General features: G+C 42.3%; 1 protein-coding gene across 2 annotated transcripts in view; it reads left to right on the forward strand.

Annotated features, from left to right (window-relative positions):
• ADGRL3 (adhesion G protein-coupled receptor L3) overlaps nt 1-22,126 on the forward strand; it is a 481,237-nt gene that overhangs the window by 126,351 nt on the left and 332,760 nt on the right. For both annotated transcript variants that reach the window (XM_058838032.1, XM_058838033.1), the window contains exon 3: nt 8,459-8,512. The gene's annotated coding sequence lies outside the window, so the exon portion shown is untranslated. The remainder of the gene's footprint in view (nt 1-8,458; nt 8,513-22,126) is intronic.

Consider the following 22,126-nt stretch of genomic DNA (forward strand, 5'->3'; position numbering starts at 1 on the left):
TGATTTTGACTCACAAGGTATGGGAAAATGTAGGCAGGGTTTCAGTGTGGAAGAGGAGGAAAATCCTCCTGTAGCTCTTGTGCTTATGAACAGCACATATCAGACCTTCCCTGACCTTTTTTTTTTTTTTTTGGGCCCCAAGCTTAAATTTTATGTCATGACCAGTCTGCACCACTTGTTAGGAGTTGATAAACATGTTTTTGAAAATAAGAATACTGACAGTTTTTTCTTCTCCAACAAAACTGCTTGCATTCAAGCTCCTTATCTAATTTTATTAGAGACAAAATTTGGGGGGAGGGGGCAACCAAACCAAGAAACATTGTGGTGTTTTCATTAGTCTTCAACAACTTCTCGCAGAATAGCACTGGAACAACATTTCATTTAATGTTACAAGAGTTGCAAAGGTGAGGGCTGTGCTCTGCTGCTCTCCCCACACTTGCTCTGTCTTGAACTGGAGATGTGTTGGGAAGGAGGTAGGATGAGACACACGTGGCTGTGGGTTGCAAACAGACAGAAATCCTATACCCAAACCAGACAGAAATCCTGGACCCAAAGCCAGCATGTGGCAGAATGGGTCACTCTTCAAGTGCTGCCACCCTGCATACTCTGTGTATATAAGCCCCTGAAAATCCTGTGTTGGCTTGGTGTTTTTTTTCTGTAGTGCTTTTCTTTAGAAAATCCAGTGCTTCTGCAGGCACAGGATGGGTTATTCCTAGCTTGGTGTTGCTTTAGCTTGGCTAAACTTTAGGTCTGGAAAAGCATTTTGAAAATATTTCACGGCGTTTTTTTCTGAGGGAACACGTTTAGGTCAGTTCTGTTTGAACTATCCTAAAATATTTAGTCCCTTATAGACTGAGAAGGAGGCCTGTGCCTGGTGCAAATCTATGCAAATATTATTGGGGAAAAAAATTCATAGGAACAGATGACACCAGCTGTTAATGGCACTCATTAAGCATCATGTTCTAACACAGCGTTATTTTTGAGTATAGATGAGCCCTCAATGAACTCTCCCTTTCCTTTCCCCAAACCCATCATGCAATACTGCCTGTAGTGGAATATTTTAATTCTTTGTAAATTTTAATAAAAAGTTCTGGGTTTTTTTGGTTGTTTTTTTTTAATTTTTTTTTTTTTTTGTAGTTTAAAATGTAAGCAGAGCTCCTAGTGCTTACTTACCTGTGAGGTTGAAGGTGAGAGCACCTTGGTTATAAACAGTTTCTATCTTGAAAAATATACAGCTGTAGGTAGATAAGATGCACAAAAGGTGAGAGAAAAGAATTATCCTTATTTGACAGGTCTACTGAGGCAGAAAGGGAAAACAAAGTTCCCTAGTTTTATAGACTTACAAGTCTACAGTGTAATCCCATTTGGAGAAACACAGTGGAATTTAGGAGTGAAACTTAGCTCATTTCTCTAAGGGAAAGCTCCAAGAACATTTTTGTAGCTTATGTTCCTGGTACATAAGAGGCCAGGCCAAGTATTTCCAAAAATAAAATGAAACATTCTGCCAGCAGACTCTTCTGTATGTGTGTATATATTCATAAACACACACACACATATATATATATATATATATTAAAACAAGAAAAGTCTTATTGCATCTCTTCTATATGAGGATGTTTGGGTTTGGTTTCTTCTTCTTCAAACATGTATGTAGGGAATTTTGTTTTCAACCAAAGCACTGAAAAAAATCAGTAGTTAATACTATGCAAAATAGAATGAGGCAAGTATGTCACCTGTAATATGACAAGGTATTAACTTCTTAAGTCAGAGAAATTTAGCTGGACAGGCTGGAGTTTTAATCTGACTCCTGACTGCTGTATCAAATAAATTTCAGCTAAGTAAGGCAAACGTTTATAATTAATTTCAGAGTGGCTTAATTTTTGCACATTAAGCAAATTGGTATCTTGTTTTAGGCTCTGAAGCAGGGAGGCAACTCAGCATGAGTCTGTGTGTGATTTATTTAACAAGGGACCAGCTTAGGGGCTCTGAAGTCATGCTTGGAGTTGAGCTGGTGCCCAGCATTCATACATTGTGGCATTATCTCTCTCAAATGGCAGCTTCATGGTGAGGCAAACTCAGTAGCTCTAAAACTCAGAAATTCACAGATGAAACTCAAAGTTTATTAGCCTGTCTCTTTTCTTTTTTGTGGTGGTTTGGTGCTGGCATAACTCTAATGACATCAGGCACTTAAGGAGTGACACTTCTGTAATAAAGACCTGGAGACTAATGGTGTTTGCAATACCATTTTTCATCCAGTCTTTGTCTGCTGCTAAAAGCTCCCTGTTTGCTTCTGCTCACCCTTTTCACAGTTGAACACACATCAGCTGACCAACAACAGTTTGTCCTTGGTGCTCAGGATCCCAGTTTATTCTTCCACCCAAGCAGGAGCCAAACCTAGGTCAGCTCGGTTTCTGAGGTCAGACAAAATCTGGTTTATGGCTGTGGGCAGGAGCTCTAACAGTGTTAGAGCTTTTGTGAATGTTAATTCACAAAATGAACAATCTGTTGTTTTAAAGGGCAGGGGAAGCCCAATGCAGGGCAGGACAGACATTGTCCTTTTGGTGGTGCTGTGTACAGTTCTGTATAGCTTATGCTATTCCTTGTCTTCATTTATCTTCGCTGAACTGTGGCCACTGAAGGTGCCACCTTCTTTCTGGACCCTCTCCTGCAGTTCATGTCTGGTCTGCCCGTGAACAGGTTAATGTTTTATTTCTGAGTTAACGTGTATCTTTAATATTGTTTCCCTTAGGGACTTTCCCAGTGAATTATAAGAAACCTGTGTTTATCTTTAAAGCCTGGTCCCGATGAAGTTAAGAGAATGATTATGGAGGAAACACGCTAGTTCTTAAAATGCTACAAGTAGTGTTTCATCCCGTCTCTCCCCTCCTCTCATGCTTTAAAATCCTTAAGGATCCCTAAGTAGGCACTTTTAAAATCAAAGCATTAAGAAGCAAAACTGTGGTGCAGAATTATGAGCCAGATGTTGATCCTGGTAACTCAGGTATGCCATTCCCTCACACACACTCGGCTTTCCCTGTGGCATTTCCCCAGAGAGGACCCTGGCGTTGGACGCAAGCTGAGATCAATCCCCAGCCTGTGGCATCTGTTTGCTGAGGGTTGGAGCTGCTTATTGAGTTGAAGTCGTGTGAACTGAGAAACAGAGACAACGTGATGTTGGGAGCGAGCCTGGATCTTAGGAACACATTGCTTAAGTGACCAGAAACTAAGCTGCTGTCTGTGTGCCAAACCAAAGTTAAAAGCCATGTGGGTTTCAGGACTTTTTTTTTTTTAAAGAAAACACTTGTTAAGCTGCATTCAGTGATTGATTGCTTGTTGCTCTTGCACAGCTATTTGTACTCTCAGCTTTTACTGAAGCCGTACACCTGAGGCCTTGGATTATAGGGAACGCAATATGCATAGCAGAGTGCTGAAAATTTGGCCAAAATATTGATGTCTTGAAGTGCTGAATTGAGGGATATTTCTGGAGGAAGTAGTGCTGCTCTGCTTTATTGGGGCAGACTAAAAGGAGGAGGGATTTTTCTCATAACAGTTCTTCCCCCTGGCTTTTTCAAAGTTTTGCTCAAGACTCCGTCTGGGGTAGCTTTGAATGTTGCATTAAGCATTTTAGTTCTCAGCTGCAGTTAGGTGCTGTTCCATGTCTGTGGCTTGTACAGAGAAAAATTAGGAAATGAAGGAAAATTTGTTTGGAATTTTTTTTCATCTGATAGGTGGTAGAGGATGGAAGGGGAAGACTTTCCATGTGGAGCAGAGGAGGAAGATGCTGGGTGTGGAAGAGGGCTATGCTTTTATTTTTATATATCCAAGACCTCAACTTTTTATTCAAAGAAAGAGAGAGGATGGTGGGGGCAGGCATAATTCTGGGACATCTGGCCCCAGTGAAGCTCTTGCTGGTGATTAGGTCCATCTTGAGATCAGCCTTTCTAGCTAACACGTAATTTCTAGGGTTTTGTTCCTACTTTGAATGGTTAACATATGATACGTCTATACATTGTTTTTCTTGCAGCTCATTTTTCCCCTCTCGTGTGATTTGCAGGATTTACACACTTGGTTTGTGTTGATGGTGGTTCTCCTGACAGTTTTTTGTATAGAAAGGTTAAGGCAGCTCTTGGGCTCGCAAAGACGGGAGTATTATGCTTGAGCCCGGCATTAGTCATGCTTAGCTGTTCACATACTAATTTGGCACTAAATCATGACTTCTTTTTTTAACTAAATGCCACCATTTTAGGCAACTCCACTTGTGCAAGTTGCAGTCAAGCTGATGAACTAGTCAAAAATGATGGCACTGCATAGCTTCTCTCTTTCACTTATGCCCATCCTCCAAATGTGGTAGGAGGACTGGAAAACACAGCCAAGTGAACAGAAAATGCAAATTTGCTTTGTGTTTTTACTGGAGCAAGTAGCTTTCCATAGGAGGAAATCTGAAAAATTTAGAATATGCTACTAAAATTTGCATGAGAAGTTCTGCATCTCCTTAAAAGAAGTGGTGTTCTCCTGGCAAAGGTGATTGTGAAGAGTTATGTCGCAGTTGGATTTCTCTTGATACTGAAACTGGATTAAAAAGGTAATGTATGTTACCACACTTTTGTTTTTCCTTTTGTCTTTGGAAGATGATCAGGCAGTGCAGAGAACAGCATCAGAACCAAAGGAGGTTTTAGCTGTCTCTTGGGCTCAAGCTTCCTTCAGGGAGAAGGTTGTTCATCCTCGTGCGGAGGTGGGATCCTTGGCTTTCTCATCTGCAGCTGTCTAGGTACTGTCTCATGCCTAAGGGGAGGTGTGGATTGTGTTTTCTTGTAGTTATATTGTTTTGTCACGAGTGTGGTTCTCGGTCTGAATTTGGTGGAGCTGAATTCCACTGACAGAGAAAACAGTGTGCAAACATTCAGGGCATCTCCTGGCCGACAATTTGATGAAAGAAGTGGGCAGGACTGTATTTACGAGCCATTACCCCTTAGCTATTTTCATGAGCATAATAAAAGGTTTCTTTGATTTTTTTCATTTTACACTAAGAAGCCCTATCAAGTACAAGAAAATAATCACTTATCAAAATCTGCTACTACAGCCGAGAAGTTAAAACCATGGACCTCACTTGTCAATTTGCTGTGTGGTTTTTTTCAGTGTTTCTCTTTACCCTTTCCATAGCTCAGCCTTCTATACATGTGACTATGATACCCATAGTCAGTTTATGGTATCCAGAAAAACAGCTTACAAGAGTTTGTTTTTTTTTAAATGAAATTAGATAAATATATAAGTACAGCAAATAACACAGTCTGATTTATGACCATCTTGGGATATCCCCTCCCCGTCTCAGCTTTTCTGCAGTGACAGATGGAAGAAAATATCTTTCCAATTTTAAGAGTTAGTTACAACTGTGCACAAGGACAGGCTCCACGTGGACCTCAGTGGGAAGTAGTTTTGATTTCTTAAACGTGGATCATGTTCCAGTCAGCTTCAGAAGAGAGACCCCCCGGTTGAGATTTTTAATGAGCTAGGAGAGAGTGTTAAAACTGCCTGCCTATCTACCTATGAACCCTCAGTGTAGAGAGCTAAATCACTGTGAGGTATTAAAAGCAGAAGAGGTTATCTAACTAGGCATTTTCTCTGGTGTAAATGGTATTCATGCATGTGCATATCACTTCTTTCTTCTTAATTTCTCTGTTTTCTTCTAAAGCAGCATGAATGACTATGTTCCCATCAGCAGCCTTGATTAACTTGTCTAGGTAACAGCCTGAAAACAACACAGCAGGCACAATTTCCTTGTGGGTTTGAGCCACTGAAACAAATTCAGTCTCCTTTACATTTCTTCTACCCTAAAGATGTTGAAAGGGGAGCATATGTGCAAGAATAAATGTATATGTACATGGGGATATGTTTGTATGTATTTGTTATACAGGCCAGTAAATGCCTGGGTTGACCTGGGAACCTGAAGGAATACCTGTGAATAGGGTACTTTATAATGAAAATAAATAGAAAGCCTTTGGTGGCGGAACTTAATGGAATTAAGGAAAATATTGGATTCTGGGTGCTGTTTCAAAGTCATTCAGAATGGAAGTGGCATAATCAATATGTAGCTCTTTGGCTGTTAGCTCTACAGATTTAGCTGAAATCACATTAAATTGAATAGATTTTATTTGTGGCTCGGGCAGTAGGGTTATATTTAACTGAACTCTCTGGAAGTCAGCTATTTGGGAGCTGTCAGCTCTTCACAAAGTGATGCTGTCTGTAGCTGTACCCTAACAAATCATGATATCATTCTTCTGTCATTACTGATGTGGCTCCTGCTTTATAAACACCAACTAAACACAAAAAGTTCTGGTGGTGTGTGTCCTGTTTGCTCTTCCTAATTTGCCCATTGATTTCTATCCCCATCTTCTCTCAGGTGAGCTTTGTTATGCCTTTCCTATTCCAAGGCATCTTTGCCAGAAACAATCTCCCTCACATTGATTTGAAAATGTCTGCTGCAAGCAAAATTGCGGGCCAGGGTTTTAGGAAGGTGAGGGTCTGGGCTGAGTTTTCGGCTGTGTGGAGCATCTGACATGAGAGATGTTAGTAGAAACTGCTGTATTTACCAGTGTGGAAAATAACAAGTGTTGGTTTTAAGCTCAGTATTCACACAGCCAGTCTGGAATAGAATCTACAGGTAGGACAACAAAAATATTTTTTTCTATTAACTACCAAATAAGCTATTAATAGATTCATTTGAAAAGCCATAGAAGCCAGTATTTCCAATTGCAAAACACTCTGTAAAAAATTATTTTTGTATCTTGCAAAGAAACCACCATACCACACAAACAGAATCCAAATGAAAAACTGTCTTGTGTTCTGGAGATGCTGTCATGAGAAAGGCCTCCTATATAGCATCTGTTCACACTTCCCACATATTGTGTAAATATATCCACTTCAAGTATTTAATCTTCCCAGAAGTTATGCTTGCCTTTCTTCTCCAAACAAGAAAGCTGGAGTCCTCTTCTTCCTTACAAAACCCACCTGTAGCTTGGCGAACTACCAGATTAAGGTTGATTGGGTTGGGTTAGTGTGGTTTTTTAGGTGTTGTTTTTTTTTTTTTTTTTGGTTGGTTGGTTTTTTTTTTTTTTTTGTTAATGCTCCAGTTTTAAATTTTGCATAAAAGCTGTAAATGTTTCTGAAGCTATGACTGATCTCATTTCCCCCTTGCACCCATTCCCTAGGAACATTCCTAGTAAGTTACTCAGTCTCTCTGTCTTCTAAACAGGGAGAGTTTCAGCCATAAATAAGGCAACACTTGAAATCATAAATAATGTTTGGACAGCTTGTGCTGAGGGCTTCCCAAAGGGAAGGAATTATTTTGCCGTGGCAGTGTATCGTGGGGCTGTCCGGTGTCGTGCTTGGAAGCCGATGGTGTTGCTTTGGAGCAGGCTGCTTCTTGTGCTGAGTGCCTCCAAGTATCTGGAAGCCGGGTGGTGACTCTTGAGAAATTGGCTTGTGGGATGGCAAAGTAAATCACACTGATGAGGAGAAGGGGAGAACTGAAGCCACCAAATACTAACTGGTGCTAAGAATTTCCATGCTGAGGCTGAAAATGCAGCTTTATCTCATGACTTGGTGGGGAAAAAAAAAGGCAGGAACATATGTCAATGACAGATTGCCAACCTTAGCGTTTAATTCCGGGCATTTTGTGGGTTTATAGGATTTGCTGACAAAAAGATGAGGGGGAAGGGTTGGATGGGATGCAATTTCCTGAGTGTTCTTCTTGAAGGGGGAAAAAAAAAATCTCAACCCATCTTCTTTTATTTGACTATATTGGAAACAGCCTGAACAATCGTAGTTTTTTCATTAGAGTAAATACCTTTGAGTTATGACACTTTTTCTCCTTTAAAAGCAGTTTCCAAAGCATTGGAGAAGTATGCATAATTAAATGCTTTCCTTATTTGAACTTCATTGGGAGGCAGTCTATTTCTTTCTTCGTTTGACACCTCTGTGCTGTGCAGACTCATGGTCTGTTGAAATGTTCACAAAGATGTGAAGAACCCCAGTCTGCCTGTTCCATAAAGATGTATAATGAGCAATGTTTTGAACACCTCTGAGAAGCAAGACAAGCGAGGATATTAAAAACTATGCCCTGTATTGCACCCAAGTGTTTATTTAATAGACACTGAGTAGCCAGAGTATATAAAAGTTCTGTGTGCTCTCTTGCTTTGGCTTTTTCTGTCTGAATCTCTATCTACCCATGAAATATCTTTGATCTGAAAGTCTCTAACCTGCTTTTGGCATGGCGCCTTGACAGGGAACTGTCTTTAGTGATGGAGTAAGAAGTCCAGCTGAACTTTTGGAAATTTCATTTGGATACTCTGAATATACTGATATACTGAGTGGACAGCTGGAGGAAGTTATTAAAACTTTGCAGGAAAACCATGAGGCAATTGGAATATAAATTACTTTTTTTTTTTTTTTCCCTCTCCAGACCAATTCCTGGAGGAAGGAGGTGGGGATTAGAGGACTTTTTTCCCCTTTGGAGGTATGACATGTTTCTCTCTTGACCAAGAAACAGTTTGGGAAAAGAAGAATTCTGTGCATATGAAGGGCTTGAAGCATTTTCAGAAAAGGCACTTGGCTATATTTAAGGCCTTTTAATATTCACAGAGGCCATGTTTAAATGTACATCAATCTGCTGCTGTTTTTCTCATTGAGCTGGAGTACATGGAGGCTTCTTTCAGGGTTGGGTGCCAGTTTGTGAAGTGCTGGGTTGCAAATTTTTCCCTTTCTGCATCAGCATCTAAGGAGAAGTCAAAGGCCTTATCTTTTGGCTCTGGATTCTGTCAGTATGTACTTCAGTGAGTCTGAGGTTCCCTGGCATTACAGAAGAAATACATCTAATAGTTTTCCTGTTTTTTCATGTTGCTGATGTAAGTTTTTGAAGATTGGAACCTCTGTTCTGATTATGGTGGGGCCTTCCTAACCTGAGCAAATTTGATACTACAGGGTGTGTGTGGGTCTGGGCTGGTTGATGAACCTTGTAAACCCCATGGGTGACACCTCCAGTGGAAATTAAAATACATCTTGAGTCCTTCATGTGCTGAGTTTTCTGAGCTGACAAACTGTTCTAACAAAATTATGTTTTATGTTCTCCATGAGTTATTTGTTCATTTCAGGGTTCGTGAAATATAACAGGTGTACAGGCCACTCGGCAGTACTTGTAAAGCCCATGAGCTTGTCTTTGCTGGTTGAAAATCCCCAGTAAAGTGTGGATGTCCATAATAATCTTCACTGATCTGCCATGAAAGGCTTGGGGGAGTTTTCAAAGTTCTCTGGTAAACCAAAAGATCATATAACCACCCACAGCATGCCATTTCTTGCAGTATTCTCTTAGGATGTTAACATGCTGAAATCCATCCCTCTCAGGCTTGTGAGGGTTACAAAGCCTGTGGGGATGGCAAGTGGTGTTTTTAATCCTGCTCTGAGGCTCTGTGGATTTATGTCCTTCTCTGCTCCATTTCATTTGGTTTTGCCAGCAAAGAGTATTTTTTTCCTCAGTAGTCTTTCACACTGCAGATTGAGCGACTTAAGCTTGGGCTTTGACAAAATGCATCCCTCTGAGAAGGGAGAAACCCTGAATTAATGAGATGGAGCGTGTCTCTTATCTGTGTAACAAGTTTGAGCATCACATGTGTCAGTGCAGACCATGCTGCTGGTTCATCCAGCTTCATGGCATACGTGTGAGCAGAGAAGAGAGAAATGTGTGGCTCAGTATTGTCTGTGGGACTTGAAGAAAGGCAGTAAAGAATTATTTGCTTGCTTAGTCCTGTGGCAAACTCATGAGGAAAAGTTGAGGGCGCTGTTCTGTTTGGCACATGGTAGGCAGGGCAGTTTGTAGGGTGATTACATACCTGAGTGGTGTAAATATCAAATGGGAAGCTCTCTTTCGAACCTTTCCTGGAGGGCGCTTGTTTTAAAGTCCTGAAGTGCTGAAGACCAGGTCTAAAATCCCTCCTCCCCTGCCTGGGGCAATGACCAAGTAGCATTTTCACACGGAAGGGTTCCAGTGCTACCTGGGCCACCAGGACAGTGAGATCACAGCAACACCAAACTTGATTCTCTTTAGGAATATAATGGTTCCTGTGTTCTTTCTGGAGAAACATCTGCCTGAATGTAATCTTTTGCCTAATTAGCAAGTGCCCCATTTTGACCATCAAGGACTGAGTCCAGCCCCTTGCAGTGGGATTCTTTCCCTAAGAGGAACTTACTGAGTTGTCTGGCTTATGTGCGTGCACACACACACGTGTGTGTGCATACCTTCTACACAGTAATTTGTTGTAAATTGCTGCCAGCTTTTAAACTTAGAGGGGAGGATGGAAAGGCCAAGAAAACCAGAACAGCAGAGGGAAAAGCCCACCCTACCTTTCAAGCATCTCGGGTTCTCTTAACAAAACCTGTATGCTTGCAGGGCCCATTTGGCATTAATGCAGCCTTGACTAATATTTTTGCAGCTGGATTGGTGCTAATGAAGACATTTACCTTTTGAAAGACCTCCATGCAGAACTCTGTGTTGCTTAATTTCAAGTTCCTGGATTGCCTGAGTGTGGAGGACTATGGCTAAATGATTGTCCCATCCTAGTGCTCTGGGCAGCCTAGTGCTAGGCATCCACTGTAGGTGGTGTTTGAAGACAATGGTATCTCAGGCCTAGGATGGCTATGTGAATCAAGAGATAATAGATGCCTAAAAGTGGCTTGTGGTTTCCCCTGTGTGCTGTTGGGGCTGAAATGTGTGGTCTTCCCAGTTAAACAAAAAGATGAGAACGTGCCCATAAGTGTGAGGGAAGTCCAGGAGAGCAAGTAATTTTTATTTTGCAGCATTTAAAACAGATGGATAAAACCTAGCCAACCTGGTGTAGCTACAAAGCGTTTCACAGCAGCAGAATTGGTGTTGGATAGCTCGGGAAGCAGGACTGCAGTGGCCCATGTCATGGTTTGGTGCTCTTGAAGCCCAGTGCACCCAGGTGTTGTATATGATAGGGCTGGAGCTGCAAGAGGAAGCTGAAGAGTGTGATAGTGCCTCCTGAATGCTCTTCATCTGCTTAGTGTGCAGCTGATAATGCAGCCTTGATCTAAGTGTTCATGTTTGCCCATAAAATTAATTAATTTCTTGATAAACCCAGCAAGCCAGGTACTTTTTTTTTCTACTCCCCCTGTTGGTGTCTCTGCAGTGACACCAGCTCATACCAGGAGGTAGTAGAGTGTTTATCTGTAGAAAGAAAAAAGGGAAAGAAGAGCTGTTTGTTTGGCTTGCTCTCCATCTCTTGTGTGTCCTGGCTTAAGGTTTGTTGTAGGTTACATAGAGGGTTGTGACTTCAAGTTTGCCCCTGAGCCCTGGAAGTGCGACCTGAACTATCTTCCTTAAAGATATTTCCTCTTAAGGATATTGTCTGCCTTTATTTTAGTTTCTTTTTCCTTTAAACTCTTTTAAGAGGATTGCACAAATAATGTTTCATGGATTTTTTTTTTTTTTTTTTTCATTTGAGGGAATAATGTAAATGTATGCAAGCAGGATGTTATTGTGCAATAGCTGTGATGTGTTTATATAAGGTGGGAGGGCTTGATTTATAACACTGAATATTTAATGGGTATAAGTCTGGGTGTCTGAGATCTCTGCTTCTTTGTGTGAGTTGGCAGATATAAAAGTGGCAGGTCAGGTTTTTCTGTATGCACCTTGTGGATTCTCATATGCTGGTGTTTTACATCATTATGTCAATTTAATGAGGCAAAAGAAAACATTTTTAATTTAGATTTTGAAAGCATGGGGAATAAGGGAATTTACTGCCCTATTTGCCTGTCCCTGTGTTCTTCCCATCAGTTCATGAAAGCAGCCCCAGCCCCTTGTGCCTGCAGAGCAGTGTGTTCCACTGGAGTTCCAGCTCCAGGATATTGCTCACTGGCAGCAGCACTACACATACAGGGTGGGGAGGTAGCAGGAATAGCCAGTATGATAAATGACAAGTGCAATTTTTTTTTATTTAAATTTTTATTTTTTCCTTAAAGGACAATGTATTATGCAGGTGTCTGTAGGTTTCTTTTAGCTGCAGGGGTCTGCAGTGAGATCCATTGAAAAATGTAGAAGGTAGCTGTAAACTATGCATGGGGGGACTCATATTTCTTTATTCACTTTAAACCTGAAGCTGTGTCTGCAAAATCAACATGCTTCTGATCTACAAAAAATCCCCACTGTTCCCAAAGCCAAGTAGGGAATGTGGGGGAACATTCAGGTGCCCAGAGAAGGACTGCTCAGGCAGACTGGCTTTTTTCATGCCCCATTCCTGATGTTGGCATCTAAGGGATGAAAGGCAAATGCATCTTTGAAGTGTCATTTTGGGGACAGGAAACCACAAAGGAAAAGCTGGAAATTTCTAGTTTATGAGAAATGGAATTAATGGTTTGTGGTTCTGCCGCCCCCCCCCCCCCCCCCCCCCAATTGAATTTGAGACCAGGTAAATAAGTAAAATGTTGATAATAGGTAAGTTATTGCTTCTGAATGTAAAAATGAATAACTATAGCAGGCACAGTTAGTGATGAAGACCACATGGTGATTGGTAAGCCTTTGGAATATTAGAGTAATGTGCTCTATCTAAGTAGATAGATGCTTTTTCTGGGCTAATTTTTCCAAGGATGAATTGATGACATACAATCAGGAGATGTCAGAAAAGAAAGCAACCAGCCTTGAATGACAAAACTCAATTGTTTTAGACACAATTGATAGTGACCAGTATTGGACTCACACTAATGGTTGCTGAATCCATTAGATTGACTTTTTTTGTCAAATCTCAGATTTGGCCTGACAGCAAGCAAGCATTTTCTATCAAAGCATTGCTTTCTTACCTTCCCCCCCTCCCCTGACTGCCTTCCCTGTTCTTTTTTAGTCATTTGACAATAATTTACTACTTTGCTTAGCTTTTTAGTCAGTTGTCTCCCACTCCGGAAAGCCAGGTTTCTTAAGTGCTTCTATGATGCCAAGTTAATTGCCCGAAAATAAGTGCTTGAAGATGTATCAAGTATTGTCTCATCAGCATTCAGCATCCCTGCCAGAGCATGGAAGGGGGAAGGAAGGCAGAGCCAGGAAGGTTTGAAGAAAAGAGATGGGGAACAAAGGAAAGTGCAGCTGTCCTGCAAATGGCCCCGAGCGTGGCCAGGCAGCAAAGCTCTCCCTGGATGTGTCCGAATCCCTGCTGGACTTGGTTGAGTGAAATGCCAGCAGTGCTGCAGTGTGGGCACAGGTGGGGTCGATCTCCACAGCCCCCAGATGAGAGGAGGGACTGTGCTTTTGGGTGGCCTCAGGCTTGACTCTTCCTGAGACCAAGTTGAGGTGTGTTGCTGCCTATTCAGTGTTACCACTGCCTCATTTTTTCTGCCTCTCTGTAGAGCAAGGGAGGAAAAATGGCATTCCTGGCTTGTCATTACGGTGAGGATGATGTCTAGATAAATGAGCAGTCTCAGAGGTATGCCTGAAATGCAAAGATACACAAGAGTGTTGGTGCAAGTTAGAAGTGTGGAGAGCAGAGGAGAAATTACAGCTGGTGCCTCTAAGTCCACCTTGCTGCTGGTATTTAATGCAGTCAGCACAAGACGGGGTAAAGCACAGCACCTTTTTCTTTTTTTGTGGATAGTATGGGGAGGGAAAAAAAAGGAAAAAGGATACAGCTACTCCAATGAAACAGGTTTGAGGCAAGGCAGGAAGGATTTTATTGGATGAAGTACCCAGCAACCCCATTTAAGTTTGCAAGGGGCTTTGGAGGAGCTGTGCGGATGACGAGTGAAGAGAAATGCCCGACCAACCTGAGAAACAGAAGCTGTGCAGGGACTGAAGTGAAATTTGGGTCCTGCTGAGACCTTCAGTGCTTCAGCAGTGGGTAGGCCTGTGGCTCCTTGAGAAAGCACAAAAATATTGGGGTACATGACTGCTCAGCCCTGCTTGTCACCTCGACTTGCATTCCCCAAATGTGGGGAGAGGAAGGGGACTACAACCCTCTCCAGACTTGCCAGCACTGCCAGGGCTTTGCTTTATCCTCCTCTGCCAAATACAGCCAGGGCTGCTCTCTGGGATTTAACAAATCCTCTACTATTTCAGGGCTTGAGGGTATTGGCAGTGCTCTTGATCCCTCCTGCCCCATTCTTCCTCTGACTGCTTATGCTTGAGCGCACTGGACTCTGCATCCCAAGAGATTTCTTACAGTCCTCTCTTTCTGGGACACTGGGCAGATTTGCTCTAATGGTACCCACATTTGTGCCAGCCCCCTTACCTGACCTCAGTGAGTTTCAATACATTTCTGCTCTCCTTTAATGTGAGAGAGCTGCCCTGCTCTGGAGAAGGGAGCAGGGTTTTATTCCGGCTTCTGCATTGTCAGCGGATTTGTTAACTAAGCTTTATATGTAAAACGTTTAATAAGTGTGATGCCAGCGCTTTAGAGAGCCTGCCTTTCACATCCCACTGGCAGGCATTGCAGTCAGAAGTACTTGCTCTTGCACTAGAAAATTCGATGGAGGTGTGTGAATATGTGTGTAGTCTCTATTAGTCACTTTGGAGAGCACACACATTATTTGGAAGCCTTTTCTACCTTTCAGCCCTCATCTTGAGATCAGAAATGTTGCAGTCCTTTACTTGATTAGGCAGGACTGAAAGTAAATGATTGCAGTTAAAAAGCACTCTGAAAATTACTTAATATTGCTTTAATAAGGGCTCTCCATCTACATTTGTGCCTTTTGTCAGATACGCAATCCTCGATTAAAGCCTTGTTCGTTCTTTACCAGTCACCTGTGAATGTTGCCCCATTTATCACCTGTGTTTCTGAAGGACCTTTTGCTGTTGTGTCTGTGCAGCTCTTCCACATCTCATTCACCAAACAGGTTGGGGCTGGCAATAACCAGGTAAGGAGTGTAATGAGCCAGAGAGAGCCCAGCATGCCTGGTGAGTAGATTCAGCTTCATCCTAGGTGATAAATTCTCACTTACGCCTTGGTTGATGCTCACACAGTAATGTCAGCTCAGTAACAGCCCTTCAGGATGCCAAGGTGGATTTTACTTCTATAATGAATGAGAATTTTATTGTTGTTTCTAGCAGAAAAGAAGTTTAGTGATAGTCCAGTTCCCAGCCTCATGAGAATCAGAAATGATGAAAGAAATATCGCAGCATTCCTCAGCACACATTTGATCCATCAATCACCCAGACAAAGCGTGCACTCCTAAGCCATTAAAGTGTGACATCTTCTTCTCAGACTTGTGAGTTTACTGACTTTAAAGCAGCAAGTCAATTAGGAAGCCAAACCTAGGCTGGAAGGGGAAGTAAAAACACTATTAAAATACTAACTTGACATGCATAGGTTTGTTTGATAGGCTAACAGACTGCTAATATTTAATTTAAAAAACCTGGATGCTGTCCAAAGCAAACTTATGAATAGTATAAGTCATATTAAAGCAAACTTTCATTAAGCACCAGCTTTCTCATAATTAGTTTCAGCAGAATGATATAGTTTCAGAGAAACTATGGCATTTCTTTTTTTAGGTAACAGAGCTTTCGGCTAAAGGTTATTTCCAGAGTGTTCCTCATCATGTGGTGTGATGAATTAAATGGGGGATGGAAAAATCCAGAAGAAAACCTGGGCCAGGAGTCCCCTGTTCCTGTTTATTTCCTGACAGTCCCTTGAACATGAATATTGCAATAAAATTTACCCTCTGTGAGCAGTCACGGGGGTTAGTTCAGGGAGGGAATGTGCCAGTCGCAGTGCTCTGTTGGAAATGCCACTGTTAGTTACCCACTCAAGGACTGGGCAGAAAGAAACTACAAAGAAATGCAGCATTGAGTGGTTCTGAAATGAGATTTTCTGTTCAAATGGCAGACCAAGGTAGTCAAATGAGTGTACTGGCAATAAAGATTTGACTGACGTGTGAGATGCTTGCAGCCCTTTCATGCTCGCACCCTGTCTTGTTGTGTTGCTGTGACTGAAGTGGATCATATGTGTCCCTGCCACTAAAAGTCATAAAGTTTTTTTCCAGAGATTTTGGACTGGTGTAGGATGTATGCTTTTGCCTCCCCTTTCATTAATTGTATCAAGTTAATTGCTTATGAGGGGAGGAACATACACAGAAATATCCAAAGGGAGCTAAGAGCCCAAATTCTCTTGCTCAAGCTGTCCTTGATTCTTTAAATAGAAATACACGAGCAAAAATGCAAAATGCATCCCAATATAATTAGACATTATGATGTGTAATTAGTGATACTTTTCATTATTATTATTATTTTAAAGCTTTTGTACTTTCACAGTAGTTCTAGCATTTGACCTGGTAAAACCTCTGCAATAATCAGGAGTGAGGGAGGATTTTTTTTTTTTTTTTTTTACTCTTTAGCATGTGTTTGTTTTCAATGTCCATGCCTTAGAAGCCGTAATATGAATGTGTGACAAGTGTTTGTTTTTTCTGGGTGAGGGGGATGAGTTGTGGGAGATAAAGGCATCAGCAAGAAGCACTGAAGGTGGCCCTGGACACGAGTCCTGCAGCTGCTCCTCAGAGGCATGGGAGTTCATGTTCCTGACAGCTTCCCCTCCAAGGTCTTCAGATTGGCTCTTAATTGGCAAGCTCATTAGCAAGCTCACTAACAGGAGGGAGAGCGAGCCAAATTTGTATTCTGTCAGCACTTGCTGTGAGGAGTCAGTAATCAAACAGCTTTTTTAGTGTCCTTTTTGGTGTCTACTTCTAATGGCTCAGGTTTGTAGGTCTGCTATAAACCCCAATAAATATAACAGCCATTAATAACTGATTGACCAAAGGGATTTATGTAATCATGGGATTACAGCTGCTAATTCCTTCCTGCAGTCATGTTTCTGCATTTCATTGATTGGGGAGCTGGCTGTAACACTGATTTAAACTAATGGCATGACAGCGCAAGGGTGGCTTTAGTGCCACTTGGATGCCAAAAGGTTGCTTGGGTGGGGAGTGATGCTTAAGCTAGCTTCACAGAGCTGGAAGAGGGAGATGGGAAATGATTGTGTGTCCTGGAGGGCAGCTCTTCCAGGAATTGCAGCCAACTCACTTAGTGATCATCTTGGAGGAGGCGGCCGTGTGAGGCTGGAGTAAGCTACCTCCTGCTCCCAAGCTGCTCCCATGGCTATCCTGCATGTCTCCCCACTGTGTGTCACCAGCTGGCCAACTCATTAGGCTGTGTCTCTGTGCCCTTCCCCTAACTGGTGTGCAGTGGTGGAACTGACTAATGCCAGCTATCAGCTCTTCCATGTATTTAAAACTCATGTTCTTAGAACCCTGTCAAGTCTCTTCCAGAAATTGCTAAGGAGTGTTTCCTCTGAGGGTACTGTCTGCGTGTCTTTCCTATCTGTTCAGGTCTCTTGCTTGAAATTTGACCCGAATTTTTCTCTTGAAAACAAAATTGATTTTTTTTTGTTTCCAGACGTAACTGAAATGAATGTGGGTGGCAGGAAGGTTTGGCTTGCTGTGAGCACAGGATGCTCCTGAACTAGTAAGGTGTAGAAATACTACAGGTTGCAGAGGTGCTGGGGATAGGGATAGCCATTGTGAGGCAGCTCTTATTGGGCTGGCTTTTTGCTGTCTGCTAGAAAGCTGCAACTTGAGGTAAAGCGATGAAACCTGAACCTATGAAAATGTGTGTCAGCTCATCAGTGCTTTTAAGTAGGCTATGGGAAGTGCCTCTAATGAACCATCTCTTTTCCATCTTAAAGTAAATGAAATTAAGCTGAAAAAAAGCGCTGAATAGAAAGCATCAGATGGCAGTGGTAGACAGTCGGTGTTTGTAATGTGAAATGTGCTCTTGATTCCCAAGGCATAAGATGCAGGTGGTGCCACGTGTGCGATGCCTTTGAACGCCAAAAGCGCCAGCTACATCTGAAAGGTATCAAACCCAAAATCTGAGCAGCGGTGAGTGGTTATCAGCTCTGTCAGGCAAAATCCTCTGTGAAAAGTGGCTGCTGGTAGAAAAACAGACAATATGCAGAGATGAAATGCTTTTCATCTGTGTTTCTGAACTGGATATTTTCCCCGAAGCTTAAATTATTTTTTGCCTTTTTTTTTTTTTTTTTTCTTCTTTTTCTCTCTCAGAAAAGCAGCACTGACAGCCACATAGTTACTGTGAATATGAAGAAAACAAATAAAAAGTAGAAGTAAGCTTGCTTGGTTGATGCCCTTGGTCTCTTGTGTAGTGGTGCAGAGAGCAGAGCTTTTTGTAAAGGCTGTGGATGATTTTCTGCTGCACCCTTCCATCCAACAACAGAAACAATTCCCGAAGGTGTTTGGCACAAGTCTTTGCCATCCAACTCTGGGAACAATAACCCTGTTGTGCTGTTCTGGTAGGCTTCAAGAAATAAGGCCTTTCTAAGAACAGGGGTTTCTAGACATGCTATTGCCATTTCTGCTTCCACCCTGTTCCAGGACGATGGTCTTCTCTACTCAGGCTTGGTGCACGGGTGGGCACAGCCAAGGGAAAACTGCCCTTCCCCAGAGGGAATCCCACTTTGTTTTCTTAACAGCTTCAGGTGTTTCTGCCCTTCTACGGCTTAGTTGGTGTAAAAAGTAATACCACAACTTTGTGTGCCTAATAATTTCTGTCTACTTTGTTGTTGTGGTTGTTTTGTTTATTTTTTTTTTCTTTACCAGCAGCTCAGAACTGAGTGTTATGACTTAAATGTTGCATCTGGGCTTCCTTTCAGGGGGCAGCATGAATGAGCAGCAGATGCTGGATTAATGTCTTGTCCTAATCTCCTTTTATTTGCAAATATCCAGTTTCTTGCAGATGGCTCTGAACAACAAAATGCATACACAGCCAGCCTCTGGGGAAAATTAGGTTGTTTGTGGGCACTGCTGTCTGCGCTATAATCCCTGCTGGCAATTTCTTCTTTTGTCACCGGAGCAAGGGTTCAGTGGCACTTGGAAGGCACAGCGAGGTGGTGTTGGGAGCAGCATCCCTTTAGGCTCTGAAGCAGGGGGCTGGAAAGAGAAGAGGACTTTCTCTTTTTAGAGAGCAGGTGGTTGCATTTGTTTCTTCTGATCACCCTTTCACCAGTGCCATGGGAAGGGACTCAGGACAGCCACCTATTGTGAACTTCTCTCCTTATAGCACGAGATGTCCTTCTGTGGCCGTGGGCTGACTGGAGCTAATTTTAAGACAGACTGTCAGTTGTCCATCTCTCCTGTCCCTAAGCTTAGCTGATGTGCAGCAAGGTAGTGCTCATTTCTGACTGAACTCTCAACTTGTCCAGGTTTGGCAAAAAAGATCAAATTTGATGTGACGAGTTAAGGGCAGGGCTGGGCAATAACTGCTCTCACGAAAGGTGGAGGAAAAAGCTGTTTATTAGGAGATAATTAATCATGAAAATCAAATTCTCAGATTCATCTTTGTAATCTGGCTGTGTATCAAATACTGACAGCAGAAAAATGCAAGAATCTTCCCTTAAAAAGTAGGTGGTGCAGCAGAAGAAGTGAGCCTGAGGTACTGTGTGAGAGCAGGGGTACAAGGTGGCACTGAAAGATTTGTCACCACTAACTATACAGCAAAGAGATTGACATCTACAGTACAATGTCACATTTTTAGCCCAAAGTGGAATGCTTTTTGACACTAAGAAGGCAGGAAATTGCAGAAGATAATTAGCTCCCAATGATGTATCACTGAGGTACCTGAGGTAGCTTGCTGGATGCTGCCAAGGTAATCTAGAAACCAGCCTGAGGTTTATTTTATTTCTTCTCTTTTTTTTTAAGATGAATTTTTGTGGGTTTATGTTATATATGGGTTATAAAGATCATCTCTCTTTTTATCTCTTTGGTGGCACTGGCTGGGGTTTCCAGCTCTGCCAGCAAGCCAGTCCCAGGGGCATTGTAGCTCTTGGACCAATGCATGAAGGTAAGCTCTGAGCAGAAAATGGCTGCAGGCACTTCAGGAGTGAATCTGATGTCTTTGCCTTCAGAGCAGACAAAGCCCCTCACACCTTTAGTTTGTGGCTGCATGCCTGTCAGGACTGGTAGCTCCACTAAAAATAGTTGAAAATTAGGTGTTTCCATCCCTTAAACACCTTTAAAGGTGGGATTAGTTAGGAAGATTTATTCTGTATCAGTTTAAAGCATATTAAAAGTCTGTGAAGTACAAACATACTAGTACTGTGAATTGCATTTATAATTGTAGTGTGAGACCTACTTTTCATCAAGTCTATCATGGCAGCAATAGCAGTGAAGCTGTGGCGGGACAAGACTCCCTTGTCACAATTTCTGGCACTTGAGTCAGGTTGATTAAGCATCCTGCAGGTATGCAGACATGTGTTAGTTGCACCTCTGACAGAAATATGTCTGTGCCTTGAGGCTCCTGCATTTTTGAAGGTATGGGGTTTATCTGATTTAAAGCCTAGAAATTGAAACAAGTAATGTACATTTTTTTTTTTTTTTTTCACTTTAAAAGCTGACAAAATTACTCCAACATATAGGCTCTGTTCTAAATCCTCTGCCATCATGCTCCACCAGATATGAACAGTGAATAGGACAGGTCTGACTGGAGACAAAAAGCCTGTGTTCCAATATGGTTTGAATGTAGACTTTACTGCATTTCCCCCCACCCCCCTTCTCTTTGTTGGAAATACTTTTATTCTGTAAGTTAATTGAAATTTGCAAAATTTTTTTGGCTGCAATCCTTAAGATGCTCAGCCAGGTTTGCTCTCATACACACATCCTTCTCTAGCTAGAGGGTGTAAGGAATCTGTGTGCCCAGTGCATGTCTTTGTCTAGGCTGGGACCTCAGGCTTTTAGGGTAGGAAGGCTGTTTGGTTAAATTTTTTTTTTCTTAAAAAAAAGAAGCTGTTTCCTGATGGCACTTAAGACGTGTCCAGGGTTTGTGCCATGACATTTTGTTCTGTCATAACTGCTTCCTTATGCTGCTGCTTTCTGATCCTCTCATCTTTTCAAGGCACACTGCTGCAGGTGGCTTGGCCCAGGTGTAACATCTCAGACAGATGACTTGAGGATCCTCTTGAAAGAAATGTTTTTTGCAGTGTTGAACAGGCTGTACTTCTTAAAAGTGGGTTAAGTGAATTTGAAATACCGCCAACAACTTGCTCTGTGTCTCTGAATTCAGGATGTTGAAGAAGGCTTTGCAGGTGAATGTCCTCCTTGGAAGGAGGATTTATTGGGATTTTTTTGGTTTGGTTATGGGGCATTTTGTAGATTTGGACAATGGTAGTGAATCCCCAGGGGAAAAAGAGCTACAGTATAGTTTTGAATGGGCATCTGTACTTTGCTATTAGCTCCTGCTGGTTTGGAGTGCTGAGACACATCCCTAGGGAGGAAAAATATCACAAGCTGTGTTGTGGCATGTTGTCTGAGCCAAAGAAAACAATTGGAAGTTTGGAATCTGTGCATACTTGTGCTGAAGGGTGTGGGGTCCAGGCCCTCACAGATGTCCAGCTGATGGCCTTCATGTGGATTTTGGGTGGTTTGGGAGCTTACCTTGTCCCCAAGCCAACTGGGGTGATGGCAGAAGGGGGTTTGTCCCTAGATGAGCAGTAACAGTTTGCTGCAGAAGCAGTCTTACGACTGCTGTTCCTCAAGCATCATTTCTGTTCCTTGCTGTCTATGGAAGTGTGTCTGGAGGGAATCATGGCAGACCAACCCTTGCCACTGTGGTGTAATCCCAGCTCTGCTCTTCCCAGGGCTTTTCTGGCATTCCTGCTGGGAGGTGCATGCTCGTACTGACCAATGCTTAGTAAAAGTGCCTTGGCATTGGGTTTTTGTAGGGCTTTTGGTTTTGGGGGAATTTTTCCCCTTGGAGCAAACTGCCACTGTCTAATAATACTGAGGCAGATACATCTGTAGTTTGGTACAACAGATCAAGGCATCGCTGCCAGCTCTAAGAATAATGCTGTCTCCAAAGCACATGGAGGAGGATTAAATGGTTTTCCAGCAACCTGCTGCCATCTGTGCAAACCATTTCCTAAAATACGCTGGTAAATGCCTGTGGGAAGAGCTGCAAGTCTGGTTGTGTTTGCAAACCAGTAGATCAGTCACGCGTCCTGTCAGCAAGGTTAGACAGATGTCAGCAGCCTAGGTGGAAAGGCAGCAGTAGGAGAGGGCAGGTCCAGAGCCAGGT

The sequence above is a fragment of the Poecile atricapillus genome, chromosome 4 (genome assembly GCF_030490865.1).
Source record: "Poecile atricapillus isolate bPoeAtr1 chromosome 4, bPoeAtr1.hap1, whole genome shotgun sequence".
NCBI classification, from domain to species: Eukaryota; Metazoa; Chordata; class Aves; order Passeriformes; family Paridae; genus Poecile; species Poecile atricapillus.